Source organism: Cinclus cinclus, chromosome 14 (genome assembly GCF_963662255.1).
Source record: "Cinclus cinclus chromosome 14, bCinCin1.1, whole genome shotgun sequence".
NCBI classification, from domain to species: Eukaryota; Metazoa; Chordata; class Aves; order Passeriformes; family Cinclidae; genus Cinclus; species Cinclus cinclus.
Window position 1 is genome coordinate 10115703 of NC_085059.1, and position 14907 is coordinate 10130609.

The window sequence follows — 14907 nt, forward strand, 5'->3', positions numbered from 1 at the left end:
AGGTCTTGATCAGAAGATATAGATTTTAACAATTCTTGGTGGATTACTAAAAAAGCAAGTGACTCTATTAAATTAAATTAAGAAGTAAAATTTTTTATAACTACTGCTGATTTGTAAACCGTTGGTATTTTTGAGTTAAGAATGAAGTGTGGCAATTATTAAATAGGCTAAAATAATAATATGGTTTTGGAAAGTGATTAAAACCAAAATTTTAAGAAGTGTGCATAATTAATTAAGATCTGCTGTCATGGTGGGCGAGGGTGGTAGAGTTCCACAACCTTCCTAGGGAAGTGTCTTTGAAGGACACCCCTAGGCACACAGGCACATCTGCCTTCACCTGAGGGGGTTCAGCTGTCTTATGAGAGCCGCTGTGGGCAGCGCGGAACAACGGGACGGGAGTCTTCATATGGGGTTCCACAGAGATCTTTATTCTTCTCTCGCAAAGGGGGGCAGGGTCAAACTGCCAAATGGGTCTGAGGGAGCTGGAGTTATACAGGAAAGGCAGGGAGCACCTGGGATGGTGTAGGAATCAAACTGGCTGACATCCCAAGCCAGACCAGTGTTTTTGATGAGGAGTTGCCCCTCGGCCCCAGACCTTGGAGGGCATTTGTTTAAGTTTATAACAGTTCCTAAGAAAGTTGTCAAAGGTTTTAAAAACTGTTCATGGTAAAGCTTTATAACCCTCATTTCCCATTGGTTGCCCCTATTCCCAGTTATGTCATCCCTTTTCTCCTCCCAGTTCTGGAAAGTTCTTGTATCCTTGTACCCCCACTGGTTTATGTTCACTGCATTGTTCCCCCATCCCACCTTACTGGCCCCTTCCCTACATTGCTCCTGCCTTGCACCACCTTTCCCTTTACCCATTGGATTCTCACCCTGGACCCATCTCTCCTCATCCCCTATAAATACCCTGGATTTTCCCTCACCCTTGTCTTCGACCCTTAGCTCTTACAGTGTGTGCACGTGTTTTGGACCTCATCCCACATTTTCTTTTATGGTTATTAAAGTATTTAGTTCCAGAGTTGTGGTGTGGACCTGTTCCTTGTTTTGCCACCTTAGCCCTGATATCAGGGGACCCTTAGAGGTTGGTCAGGGAGACTGCCCTCCAGTCTTGCACCTTAAATATTAAAAAGCCCCGAAAGGATGGTGTGGGCCAAGTGGTTAAATAGGTAATAAAGGGGGAAGGGAACAACTAAAGGGCTAAAAACTGAAAGCTTTAATGTAAGGAGAAATAAAAGGGAGTGCACAAGGGCACATCATAAAACATAAACCAAAAACTCTTTTGTGTTAGCAGTTCACATGAAACCATTCAAAATTACTGAAAAGGTTGTTTTGTATCAGATATGATCAGTTAAGTATATTACCACAACCACTAGAAAATAATCATTAATTTACATCTTTATAACCTGGGTGCTTTGAGTTGAGGAGTTACCTTGGTTCTTTTATGTCTTTTTTTTTGAGGACTTTATCTGTTAATGGTTTGTTATTATGTGCACTAAATAAGTGAGAATTTGTGTGATCCTCAGTCAATAAATATTACTATTTTAAGTTAATTAAAAGTTGCAGATCTTTTGCTAATGAAATGCAAATTTGATAGTGTCAAAAGTTTCTAATTGTCAAGTGAAATTATTCTGGAACTGGACCTGTGAAGGAAATGACCACTGGGAGAGGTTGCTTATGTTTATATATGGAAATGTCACAAATTACGAGATTTCTTCTGCCTGATAATAACAATTCTATCAGAGCCTATCAGGCTGCCTTGAATGCCAAGCCTGATAACAGTAATTGCTTGTGATCCATAAACTATTGGAGGGCCACACTGCATAATAACGGGCTTTTTTCTGGTCTTTCCCTCTAAACATATAAATAGGTGGTTTGTGCATTTTAAATTGTCAAGAAGTTTCCATCATTCCAGAAAATCCAGCATGAGTTTTTTAGATCTTTCATATTTGGCATATAAGTAAAATTTTCTTTCTTCATACATTCTCACTGCAAATAGTCTTACGTTCATTGAACTTAGTCAAAACCTTTAAAACATTGAAAATAACCCTTTTCAGGAGGGAAGAAAATTACTCATGTCTTTCAAATCGGTGTTCTGTTCCTCAGACCTAATGAATTCCACCCATGGATTTGAAATATTTACTGTAATACTAAAATTGATGAGCAAAATAAAGTGGGTTCTTTGGTATATTAAGAAGGAAATACTTGTTGCTTAGGTCAGCATGACCTTACAAGTTTCAGTTATGCCTTACAGATTAACACTATTTGAAAGCATTATCTTATCTAGTACTTCCTTTATCATTGTGAAATTCCTTGTGCAAATAAGTCACATCAGTGCAAACAGGTCTAAACTGCTTTTATGCTTATTCATATTTCATGCTTATATCCACAAAATGAGGGGTGAAAGGCAGTGGAAAACAAGGCTTTTGTGTGTGCTTTTCCCATAGCAATATTACTATTGTGGAGAAGATAAATAGGAGACAGATAATTCATTGTTGCTCCCATTGCTTTCATTAATTGTTGTTTAGCAGATGGAATCTTAAAACAATGTGTTGGTTTCTTGGGGTTCTTTAATGCAATTCATGTTTCTTCTGTAGACCCCATTGCAAACTTTATTCTGTCAGGAAAAAAGAAATTTGAGTCCTTCAGCGAATTCATATAAAATGAGTTGACCTGTGGCTATAAAACCATGATCTGAATGCATCCTCTATGTCAGGAATCGCTACACACTCAATGCACACAGAGAGAATACATTGGAGATTAATCCCTCCGTTATTGCCTTGTTATTTATGCTCTTTACCATTTATTATTGCTTCGGGTGAAAAATAGGTCTCATTTTTTTTCTGTCAATTTTTATGTTCCTTACAGTATAAATGCAAAGTCATCTAGATACATTGTGTTGATGCAATGGTATTATTCCATAAATTTGACAAGAATGGGAGAGCTGAGCAATTGAATGCAATGTTACCTTTGGTTGAAAAAGTGTGGAAGAAGATAACCAGTAGTGGCTAGTGTGTCACACAATCTATGTTAGATTTTAAAGGTGTCTAAGGAACTAGAATTTAAGTCTGGTGTCTGTATTGGCTAAATAAGTAAAATTAATGAACATGGAGATGAGTACAAAAGAAGGGGAGAGCTGACAAAACCTGAAAAGTGAAGTCATGACTCAGAGAAAACCCATTTACATTCTGTGACCTGATAGTAAGAAAGTTGGCAGGGCAGATCCAGCTGAGGTAGTCTGTTTTGAGTACTAAAATATATTCTATAAAGTCCTCCCGAACAGAACCTGTGGCTAAGCTGTTAAAAGACCAGAAGAGTCAAAGTGGTCAAAGGATTGGATAAAGAAGCAGTAGCACAGTGAAAAACTAATGCCCAGTTTTGATGGAGTGAAAGGTTCTCAGCAGAAAGCCATTGTCACCTGCGTTAAATGTGCTACAAGGCATGTAGCAAAGAAAAAAATCTTTCGTGGTGAAGCAGAAAAGAAGAAATATTTCCTTTCCCTCTAAGAGCAGGAGTCCTCAAATAAAATAATGGCTGGTAGATTCAGAACAAAGTTGAATTCTACTTCATGAAATGGATTGTTGAGCTGTAGAAATTTCTATTACTCTGTGCCACTGCTTGGGAGCAGAGGACCTCTGGCCCACTGGAGAAGCTCTTAGGCAGAATGAAGAATAACAGCATAGGGAGGGGAAAATTACTAATTATCCGTTTACCTAATTTGAAAAGAAGGAGCATCCCTTAAAATTCCTTGCATTCAGAGATTTAAGTCTGGCATCATAAACTTTACCTTTTTGGGCACTGTAACGATATCTGAGTAGTTTATCTTTAGAAATTATTTTAATTACTTGTCATGGCCAAACACTGCTTGCTTCTTGAAAATTTGCATTTTGTTTCTATCCTTGTGGACTCTATTATATTCTTTTAAGTCAATGCTTATTCTCTTTTAGGCTCTCTGAGACTTTTTATCTGAGACTTGGATCTCTTTGCCAAAGTTTAATTTCTTTTTTTCTGGATGCAGTAATTGTCTCTACATTATCTCCTAAACATTCTAGTCCTCTCTTCATTAAGAGGGCCTCTTCTTAGGATAGGTTTGCTTCTATGTGATGTTTTCCATATAATCTCAAGTTTAGCAATAATGTACCAAGTATTTCTTTTGTACCTAATTTGAGTTTAACCATTGTTGTAATATACGTTCATGGTTTTATATTGCACTGAAAATGGTTTATCCCATTTCCCCCTCTCGGTCTGTAGCGTGGTTCATCCCTCCCCTTAACCCCTCCCCTTTTCCCTGCGACCAGCCCTGATTGGCTGTGACCCGGGGTTGCTCCGCCCCTTACCGAGGTTTGAAAAAGCCCCGCGTTTCCCACAATCCCTCTCTCTGTCCCTGGAACCCTTCAGGGTAATGAGCTTGGATCATCCCGGGAAGGAGCACCTCCTTTGGTCTTTTACCTTTGTCCATGCTGAAAACCCCTCATCTTTGACCCGGAGCTAGCCGAGGCAGGTCAGGGAGAGCAGGGGGACCCCGGCAAACCATGAGGAAACCCAAAGACAGATGTGATACATATAGAGATGTCATACATGTTAATAAACGGATTTGTTTTATAGTAAGATACACCTTCTCTCTCTGATTTCAGGACCATATAATACTGCAGCTTCTTTACATTGAGTTCACTGTGATATATCAGCCTTTTTATTTGCTGTTTCATAAACCACTTAAGGAATACAGAAGAAACAGCAGAATGTACATAAAAAAATGTCATTCTTTGTTAAATAACGAGCAACTGCTGTGAGCTTACATTTTTAATAACTAACACCTGCTCAAAGAGAGGTTAATTTTTAGGGTATGTATTAAATACAATTATTGATTGTGTTGAACTCTATTCTTAGAAGGCTCCTTACTTAAGAGTCAATTGAAGATATGTTTCAGCTAATTAGTGACCATATTTGCCTGGTTATTTCCATTGTAAAATACATTCTTTCTGTATGGAACTCCACAAATCCATTTTTAGCTAAGGAATCTGAGCCTGTTCAAAGCAAAGCTGTTGACCTTGTTATATTTAGTTAGGCTAACTCAGTCCAGTTACTCAAATCCACCTTTGTTGCAATTATTTCCTGAGGTTATAAAGGCACCAGAGAAGTATAAGCAAAATTTATTTTCCAGCAATTGATATTGATCTAAATTCATGCATTTTCAGATACTGCATTTATGGCCTTGCATACATTGTATTGCCCGCCTTGGAAGAATGTTCTTGAAAGATTCCTTAATTCATTGGATAATACTGAGTAGAAAAAAATAATTTCTTGACACAGTTTATTTTTCTACTTATGTTCACCCTTGCAACCTCTTAAGTTATTATTTACTGTGTCCCAATTTTAAGTAATCAATTCCACTAAGTGCTTAGAAAGATTTTGATTAAATCTTACTAAGTGCTTGCAACTAAGACTAAAATTCTGACAAAGTATTTGGGTTTTGTTTGGTATTTTTTTAAAACCTTACCTGAGGAGAAAAGAGACATATTTCTCTCCTAACGTAATTTGTAAGTGTATATCTGAAAGTCATCATGGCCTTAAGTAGAAAAACATACATGTCTAAATAATTTAGAGAAGCTCTTTCCAAGTTGTAAAATATTCAAGTGGTTTAGGAAAGGTCTAATATACTGTAGCAGTTGACGTTGTTTTAATGGATGATGGAACAAGAATGAAACAACATAATGCCACTGGAACTGCACACACTATATCTGACCTATATAACCATCCTAAAACCAATCCTGTTTTCTGTTTTACAGTCTGCTTTATTCCATTCCTTTGCTGCAGGTGCAAAACGAAAAGACTTTGCAGATGGCATTGATCTGCTTTTTATCATATAATGCTTTAAAGGAAAACAGCCACTGAAAATTGGTGGTGGCTACTACTTTAGACTGTGTGACCACTCTGTAAAACACTAACTCCTTGGTTCCAAAGAGCCATATGATGAAACTGAAAATTTGAGGTTCAGGATAGTAAACTACACCTGGAAAATACCATCATGGCAGATGAACTGTAATACGAGTTTTAAACTCTGAGCTAATTGTGTATTAGAAAGTAATTTTTTCTCTATTAAAACCTTTTACATTAGCACCTTAATGGAATCATTATAAACATGAAGAGTACAAATCAAGAAGGTAGAACTATTTGTACTTTGTTGATAAAATATGCTGCTGTGTATAAAAGCAGTGCAAGCTGTCATGTGGCAAATGCTGCCATTTGTCTCCTTAGCACCTGGCTAATGATCCATGACAGAAATATCTGAGCTGAGTGACAATAATACAGTGATATAATCAGGTGTAATGGCACAGATTTTACACCAAGGACTTCAGTCATGTTTTTTAGCCACTTTGCTGAAGACTAACATTGAAAGGGCTTTCCTGTTGAAATAAATTTGTCTGGGTGACAGGAACAATTTACAAAGCTCTAAATATGTTGTTTGGCCTGTTATTTGTAAGGTCTAACTGTGGAATATTCAACATAAATAACATACTGGAAGGTATCATTAGGAATGTGTCTGATTTAAGCCTGCCTATAAAACTCCATGATCCATAGAGAGGGGTTTTCTCTACATTATTCTGTCTGGCAGTAAAAGATAACCAGATATGACTCATCATGATTTCAAGATGCCTCTGATAACATACTTGCTTTAGCATTCTACCTAAGTTCTTGTTGCCTCTCAGAAGCTAAAAAAGTTGGTAATTAAATAGTTAATTTCAGAAGAGCAAACTTTCAGAGGAAATTACTCTGGTGGACTAGCCTTCAGTGCATGACAATTCTTGTTGATCAAATTATTTTTTTGAAAGAAAAAAAAAAACCCCACATCTAGAAAAAAGCGCCCTCAAATCCAACCCAGACTTGTCTGTATTTCTCCAGAATTCAGCAGTATAAACAATATTTGCCAGCAGATTGTGAAATAGTGACAATGATAATCCCATGATAATCCAGCATCTCATGAGAGACAGGACTGCCAAGATGCTTGTTCTTGAAGACAGCATTTACAAGGGACATGTTTAAATATGCCAAGCAGACAAGCTTGACCCTTTCAGCCACAATGATTACGTGTTCTCCAGAAATAATGCTGACAAGTGATTGAGTAACAGAGGCCAGAAGAGACAATCAATTCAAATCAATTCAAGTTTTAATGAGCATGCAAGGCTATCAGGGAAGCAAAGTAGCACACAATTGGTTAGGTTAAAGACAATATTAATTTATTCACAGTGAAAGGAAAGAGTGATGCTGACCCTGTGAAATGCATTGCGCAAGTTAATTTTTTTGTATAAGTGGTCTTGTTTTCTCTGTCTTAACCAAATTTTCCTTTGAAAGTTATGCTGTCCCTGAGTTATTCATTAATAACATTTGTCTTCCACACATATCTTGGTGGAGCTCCTGCAGTCCCACAACATAGTATTTTATTGTGCGGACCAGTATGGATGGACAAGGGATGTTACCGTCAAGTTAGTTCATAAGTTGATAGCTTGGTTGAGAAAGATCCCCTTCCAATAATGAAGATAGATGAAGCCCCTTTGACTAGCTTCATTTGAACTGCAGCTGTCTTGGGCATTCACTCTTTCCCTAGACAGTGTGAAGAGATCTAGATGTTGTAGACTGGCATTCAGAAGTTATGGGATAATTGAGCTTTGTTTGCTTTATTGTAAAATACCTCAGAGTGCATTAATTGTGTTTGTGATCCCAGGTCATATACTTGTAGTATTCTCAGAAGCAGTTATATTATTCCATCATGACTACCTAGAGATATAAATAGTGTAGGTCCCTCTGGGTGAAGAGCAGGCTGTAGATCAGGCACATTGAGGAAATACAGAATGGGGCTCTCTGCACAGGATTGTGTTTATTGGTGTTTTCTGATGGTGTTCATATGTCTCTAGTAGAAAACAGGAGACTACAAAAAGGGATTCAGTGCATAAATAACACTCATTTTTTCATTTGATGTGCCAATCCCCATGGCAAACTTGGCCTGCATATTTTTCTTTGGCAGTGTTCTGTTTCCAAAAACAATCCTAGCACCTGTCTCTGCACTTTTGGCAGTGCACTCTCACAGTTCACCTGCTTGAGTGACTCATGGTTTCCTTGTAAGGTGAGAAATAACCCTGTTCTCACTTACCATTGATTAGATCATCTTTTATCTGTGATGAACTGTTATCACCTTGCCTGATGGGGCAATGACTTGATTTAAGATCCAGAAACTGCTTTACAGATTTGTGTGTAGTCTGGTGCTGCACACATAACTCAAAAGTACAGTCTATGAATGCCAAGCAACCAACTGTCATTATCTCTCATAATCTGGCATAATTTGTCTTGCAAGCATATCCCATTGTATTTTAAATAGACATTGATACTAGCAAAAATTGCAATTATCAAATTATCATGGGCTGTTTCCCTGGCTTGTAGCCTGAAACATGACTTTAGGACATAGTCTTGAACAAAAAGGTCAGGGATAATGTTTCAGAGAGTGCAAAGATAGCTTGACCATGATTCAGTTTTCTCCATGTGTTCTTTGTTCCCTTGCTATCAGTCCTGTTATTTTCAGCTGTTAAGCAAAATTATGCATTTAAAAGTTGTTTCATATGCTTGATTTCTTTGTTTTGTTTTTCCAAAACTTCTAGACATATGGAACTATAGGGGAGACAACTTGTGAGCTGCTGAGATTGTTACAAAAGTTTAGGGAATTCTAGAAGAATTAATTTACTTGGAATTGTTTAGCTCAGTATTCCAGTCACAGATGGGACACATGAAAGAATTTTGCCACTCTACCACTGCTTGGCAGTGAAGTGGTCAGTAATCTCCCCTGGTGTGTATGAAGAGCAGAAGAGGTTCTCTGCCTGTTTTTCAGAGTCACCTGTGCTTATATAACATGCTATTTATAAAGGGCTATAAAGAAGCAAAGGACAAAAATCCCGTTTAAATAAAGAACATAAATGGCACAAAGGGAAATGTTAGATGCTCTTCATCTGCAGTTTGCAGTCAGTTAGCATGAAATAAATTCTTAACCCTACTGCTTTCTTTTCTGTTCCTTCACTTAGGTCAATGTCGTGGTTTGAAGGACAGGTATTTGCTAAGAAAGGCAGGAGCCTCTGAAATGGAGAGTGTAGGCTCCCCCCCCAAATTACTATAATTTTGGAATTAAGGGAGCTCTCAGGCAAAGATATGGGGATAGGAATAACAGTTTTTTACTAGTATATCTAACAAGACAAACAAAACAGCAGCTATGAAATTAGGCACAAGCAGAGCAGTAAGTCAGTGCCAGTCCCTTTCTGGCTGCAGGCACCTTTTCCCTGAGCTGCAGTTCCCGGTGCTGGGGGCGGGCAGGTCCCGCAGAGCTGCAGGAGGGCTGGGGGTGATGGCAGCGCTGTCCCAGGGGAAAGAGAGAGAGAGATGGAGAGAGCCCTCCGCTCACGGTGTGGGTCCCAGTGCTCAGCAGAGTGCTGGATGAGGGCAGGTTCCAGCGAGAAGGCAGCAGGGCAGGGTCCCACAGCAGTGAGGATGGCTCCCGACGCTGGGATGGCAGGGATGGGGCTCAGGCGGCGATCGTCCTTCTCGTCCCAACTCCAAGGGGAAATGGGGAGAGCCAGAGCCTCCCGTCTGCTCTTCTGCCTGTTTGAATCTCCAGGGGTTCCCCTCTGCCCTCCCCTTCCTCCTTCCCCTGTCATTAGGGCCTAATCAACAGGTATCTTAGCATGACAATGGGGAAAATTCCACAGTGGGGAAAAGGGGGAAAAAGAAAAAAAAAAACAACCCCCAACAGTCAATGAACAGTTGAGACACGATATATTCTCACAATCTTCAGGCAAATATCAATGTATCATATGGACTTCTCCAACATTATGCACTTCATCATAAATTTTACCCTGGAACCTACTATAATCCTTTACAGCTGAGCAAACCAAGACCCTGTGGACTAAATATAATAAAATCAATATTACAGCTTTCCCTCTACTGTGTCAGGAACCTTCCCTCTGTGCTGCTTTTGTAGCTTTTTTCTAAATTTAACTAGGGTGGTTTGAATAACTGAGTAAGTCCATCTAAAAATATCTCTTCATTCTAGTTTCTAATCTACTACTTAGTAGATCTGTATGGAAATTAATTTGATCATTTTGAGGGAGCAAAGAGAATTAGGGAAATGGAACAGCTGGAAAATGGGACAGGGGACAAGTAATGGAGAGAAAAGAGCTCTATAAAATATAAACTATAATAATTTAAAATAACTTTTAAATTATTTTGTTGTAAGTATTGATTTGTACATAACCCTCAGCCATTGTTCTTTAAAGAAATAGGAAAAACCTGTTTAATGTTTGCATTAGCAGTCTTAGTGCAGTCTCTAGTGTTGACTGCTGTACTTTGTGAATTGGTTTTGAAGTGGATTGTGGTGCTTTGAGACCTCTAGTATATGGATAGGATCTAAGGTCATCTGCTGTAATATAAGAGTATTTACCAGACTTAACATTTTATCACTTTGGCTGAAACAGAATAGTTTCTTCATGCTTTGGAAACATATCTTTTAAATTTGAAGTTACTGAATTGTAATAATTTATACCTCATAATAATTTATATCTCATATCAAAGAATAGAATGGGTTAATGGGCCAAGTGACATTATGATGTCTATGTTTACTCTCAACACATCTTCACATCAACAAAATAATATTGTGGGTAGTTACAATAGGAAGAGTTGACATTCAGGTAATCCATGCAGCTGGTTTAACAGTTTGAAAATTGTCTTCTAGGAGTGAAAAATGTAAAAATACAAATAACACAAACCTTACCAAGAAAATTGCTTTCTGTTAGCTGTTAAGGGCCAGCTCGGGTACATCCCCCCAATTCTTTCCTACGCACACAAGTGTCAGGGATTTCATCCCATGACAATTGCACTTATCCCAGCCTTTAAATCTAGATTCCTTGATTAATACATCTTGAGCTAGCAGTAAAAGGGGTCTCTCTCTAGCTGAGAAGGTTCAGTACCTCTGCGTACTCACTGACTGGTAGTAAGCTTTGTACTTCTGTCACAGGCAAAGCTGGTGGGTGGAGGTCAGATATACTTTCATTAATGTTTTCATCATGTTTTTCATCACAGACACCAAAGATGACTGAATTTAACCCAAACTAAAGAAAGCCTATAGGCACCGTAACATTATTTCTTTAAATGCTTCAATGCAGAAACAACAAGTAGTTACAGGTGTCTAAGCATTCTAAATTGCATGTCTTGTAATACAGAGCTTTTTTCAAATATAAAAATTTTAAAAATTTAGTTAAATTACTGCTGAAAGATATTTTTTATAGCTAAACTTATTGCTAATAGGTTTCTTTTTCAATATAAATAATTTTAAACAAAGTGTATTTTCAACACTAAATTTTTCAAAACTCCTATTAAACTAAGTTCAATTTTAATTTTTCCCTCTCTTTGACTTATACTGTAGTTATGCTTTCAAGTGCCTGGCAATAATCCTGATATTCATATTCTTACTCTTTCCATTTGTCTCTCCAGTTAATCCAATGAGAAGAAAATTCCATTATTCCTCATTTCAAGTATTATCACTTCAGGAGACAACCTAAACCAGAGAACTTCAAACACTTCTATAGCCTTAATCCATGAAAGAATTATATTCCCTGACTATCCAAATCTTTGTTCACCTTTCCCATATTGTTTGGCAAAAGGCACGCTGTGCCTCTGCTTTAATTCTTATGTTTACAGCTAAGTTAATGAAGGTTGATTTTGGGTACTAATGTGCCATAATTAGGGCGTGTTGGGGGTGTTCTATTTCAAAACTATTAGGAAATTTAAAGTTGCAAAAGGTGCATAAATTAAGAATAGAGCTGACTGAATGTAGTCAAAACACTTTTTTTGTGGATTCAATTTTGATTTGAAACATATAATGAAAAAAAAAGACTAAAGCCTTTCATTGAACATTCTCTTTACTAAAAAGACTTTGGTACTTTCCAAATAAAATGTGCTGCCTGGCAGATGGTGGCCAGAACTGAAGAGCCTTCAGCCAATTCTATTAGGACCTACAGTAAGTAGCTATGTTGAGACTAACTAGTCTTTGATATCTATCTGTTGTATGTAGTCAAAGCCATACATTTTGCACCTCTATTTTCAACTATTGCCTTGTTCCATGGAAATATTAGCTGAATTAAAAGTACTCCCATGGTGCATTTTAGATTAATCACTCAGAGGTTTTGTAACTCTCTTAACAAAAAATAATGTTGCATGGAGAACATTTCATTTTTATTGGAGTGCATCTGTAAGAGATGTATGCAGAAATCAGGTGAGATAATTATTCAGTTCTAATTGGCAGCAGTTAATTCCTAGCTGAAACACTGAGGTTTTATTTCTCATCTGAAGTTTTAAAAAGCATTTAGATTTACAATAAAACAACATAAATTAAAGATGGAGGACAGACTATATGAAGAAATTTGAGTTCACATACGCTGCAAGAATGGTCAAAGTCACTGATATTGCAAGCCACTATCATTTAATATCAATAGGCAGCTTTAGAAAAGGGGAGGGTGATAGTGACACAGTAAAGTGAGCCATCAGGATGCCTATTCTGCTTGTGAATAACCATAGCAAGCTATCTGGATATTGATCAATTGTCCTCTGAAATGGACAATTACATCAGAGTAAATTCCTAACATAGAGAATTTGATAATTTTTATTAAAAAAAAAAAATAGTCATCCTGCCCTTGGAAACCAGGCCAAAAAAAAATTTTTTTAAAATCTTTGCACTTGAGTTCCTGCAAAGGAAGAATGAATCCAATCTAAAGGATATGAGAGAAAGGAGAAGGACAGAAGTGCCAGTCATGTTCATTCTTTGCACATCAGATTTCTAAATTAATCTCTGAAGCAACAGTTGCTCCTATTCTTTGTCACTTAAGTTAATAGCATAAAAATAGCTTCCAAATATACAATTTCTTTTCCAATTTCACATAGTCACAAATCCTTTATTATACAGCCATGACCTTCAATGCTCCAGTAAATTTATTTTTTCTTTTAAATTTGCCTTACAGCAGATACTTAGTTTGGTATCACTCACCACTACATATAGCCTGATGATTATCTCTTAATTAATTAATACAAGAATATGCAGAATGGCATTCATTTGAATTAAGATGCTGACCTTTTTCAGCCTGCCTGGAAGGGCAGTTTTCATTGTCTGTAACTTGTCACCCAAATACAATTCTAATTTGGAAAAGTAGATCAAAAACAAAGATTTAAATGGAGGTGGTTTGTTGGGAGGATTTATTTATTTTTTTTTCCTTAAAAGAAGTGACAGTGTAAGTTGCCTGGAAATAATAATCTGGAGCTGGTGGGGGTGGGGTTTTTCTTTCCCCAGTATTCCAGTGAGAAAAATTGGTCCCAGCTGAGTGAGCACATATCCCAGCCTCTTTGTGCTCTGGGCTGGCAAACACAGTCTTCTCAGCTGGCCTTCTCTGAAACTCAGACCCTTCTCTTCTGTTGATTTTAGGTGAGACCTGAAACCATTTCCCAAAACAAACTTTTATTCTTTTTATTCAGCAGTAATGCTGTGATCAGTAATCCAATCACAGTGAAGACAGTCCCAGTGCTTTTTCTGGCACAGCCTGTGATGCCATCTAAGCCAGGGGAAATGCAAATGAACTGGAACAGGTGGTTCTGCCTGTTTAAAATTCAGCAACAGGGAGTATTTCAAAAGTCGAGTGCCAGAGGAACGTCAGTCAAAAAGTTCTGAACTTCTGGCGCATCCCATGAATTTCTTTAACCAACACCAAGCAAGGCACAGAGAGTGGCTTTTCACTAGGTTGAAAGGATTATTCTTGGGGAAGGGATTGTTTCTTCATTAGAACGTGTAGTTTTTCTCATTCTACCACATACATTTAGCATAAATGATTGTGCTTTGTTAGTATTTATTGTGCCACACACCTGAAAATCAGAAAAGAATCCTTTCTAGGGGCCTGACCCTAACACTAACTGTTTCCTTCAGAATATTTTCTTAGGAGTTATATCAAATGTAAAGCAACCCCCAAGTGTCTCTTGCTTTCATATTCTGTAATGAAAGCTTAATTTCAGTGAGAGGTATATGCTGATTGCAAGTATACAGTAAACACTGAAACCTCATTTCCATGTTGATCAACCTCAAGAGGAATATAGCTTTTAGGAATTAGACTGACTTAACTGCTTTAGTAAAACTTGGCTTGTATCTCCTAAATAGATAATAGTCATTCAAATGACTCACAGAAGTATTTTGTGTGTTGTAGGCAATAGCATGGAGTGCAGACAGATCCTTTTGGCCAATTGTAAAATGAAAATGCATTCATTTGGGTTTTTTTATAAGTAAACAAAATTTGTGGGTTGAGGAGCATAGAGCTTACACTGATGTTATTTGATTGAGTAATCTATTTGTTTCTGAGAGTCAGCAGATATACCTTTATATGCTACACTGGAGAAAAAATAGGAAATGTGGAAGATCTGTGCAAAATAATTGCAAAGAAAGTGTGCAAATGCTTCAAGCTGTTCATGAGCTGGTTTGAGATCCTGTATGAGTAATAGGATTGTTTTAGCTCCTAGCCTTGAGACAACAGCAGAGTCCATGCTGTGTTTATTGCCACCTTACAGTAAGTAAAGCACAATTACACAGGCTGAGAGTAGCAGAGGATCCCACTGTCTACTGAATAGACCCAAATGATGAGAGCATACTAAAGGGATTGCCCAGAAATGTCTGGGAGGTGAGCAAATGTGTATTAGCACTAGACATGCATGTATTGGATCTAGAACCTTGTCATCCTTGTCCCTCTAATCTGTCTATTAGGAAAGTACAACTAAAGATTTCTAAGATAAGAGTGAAGAATTTGAAGGAAAGCAAGGGATCTCTTTAATTTCCCTTGTGAACCA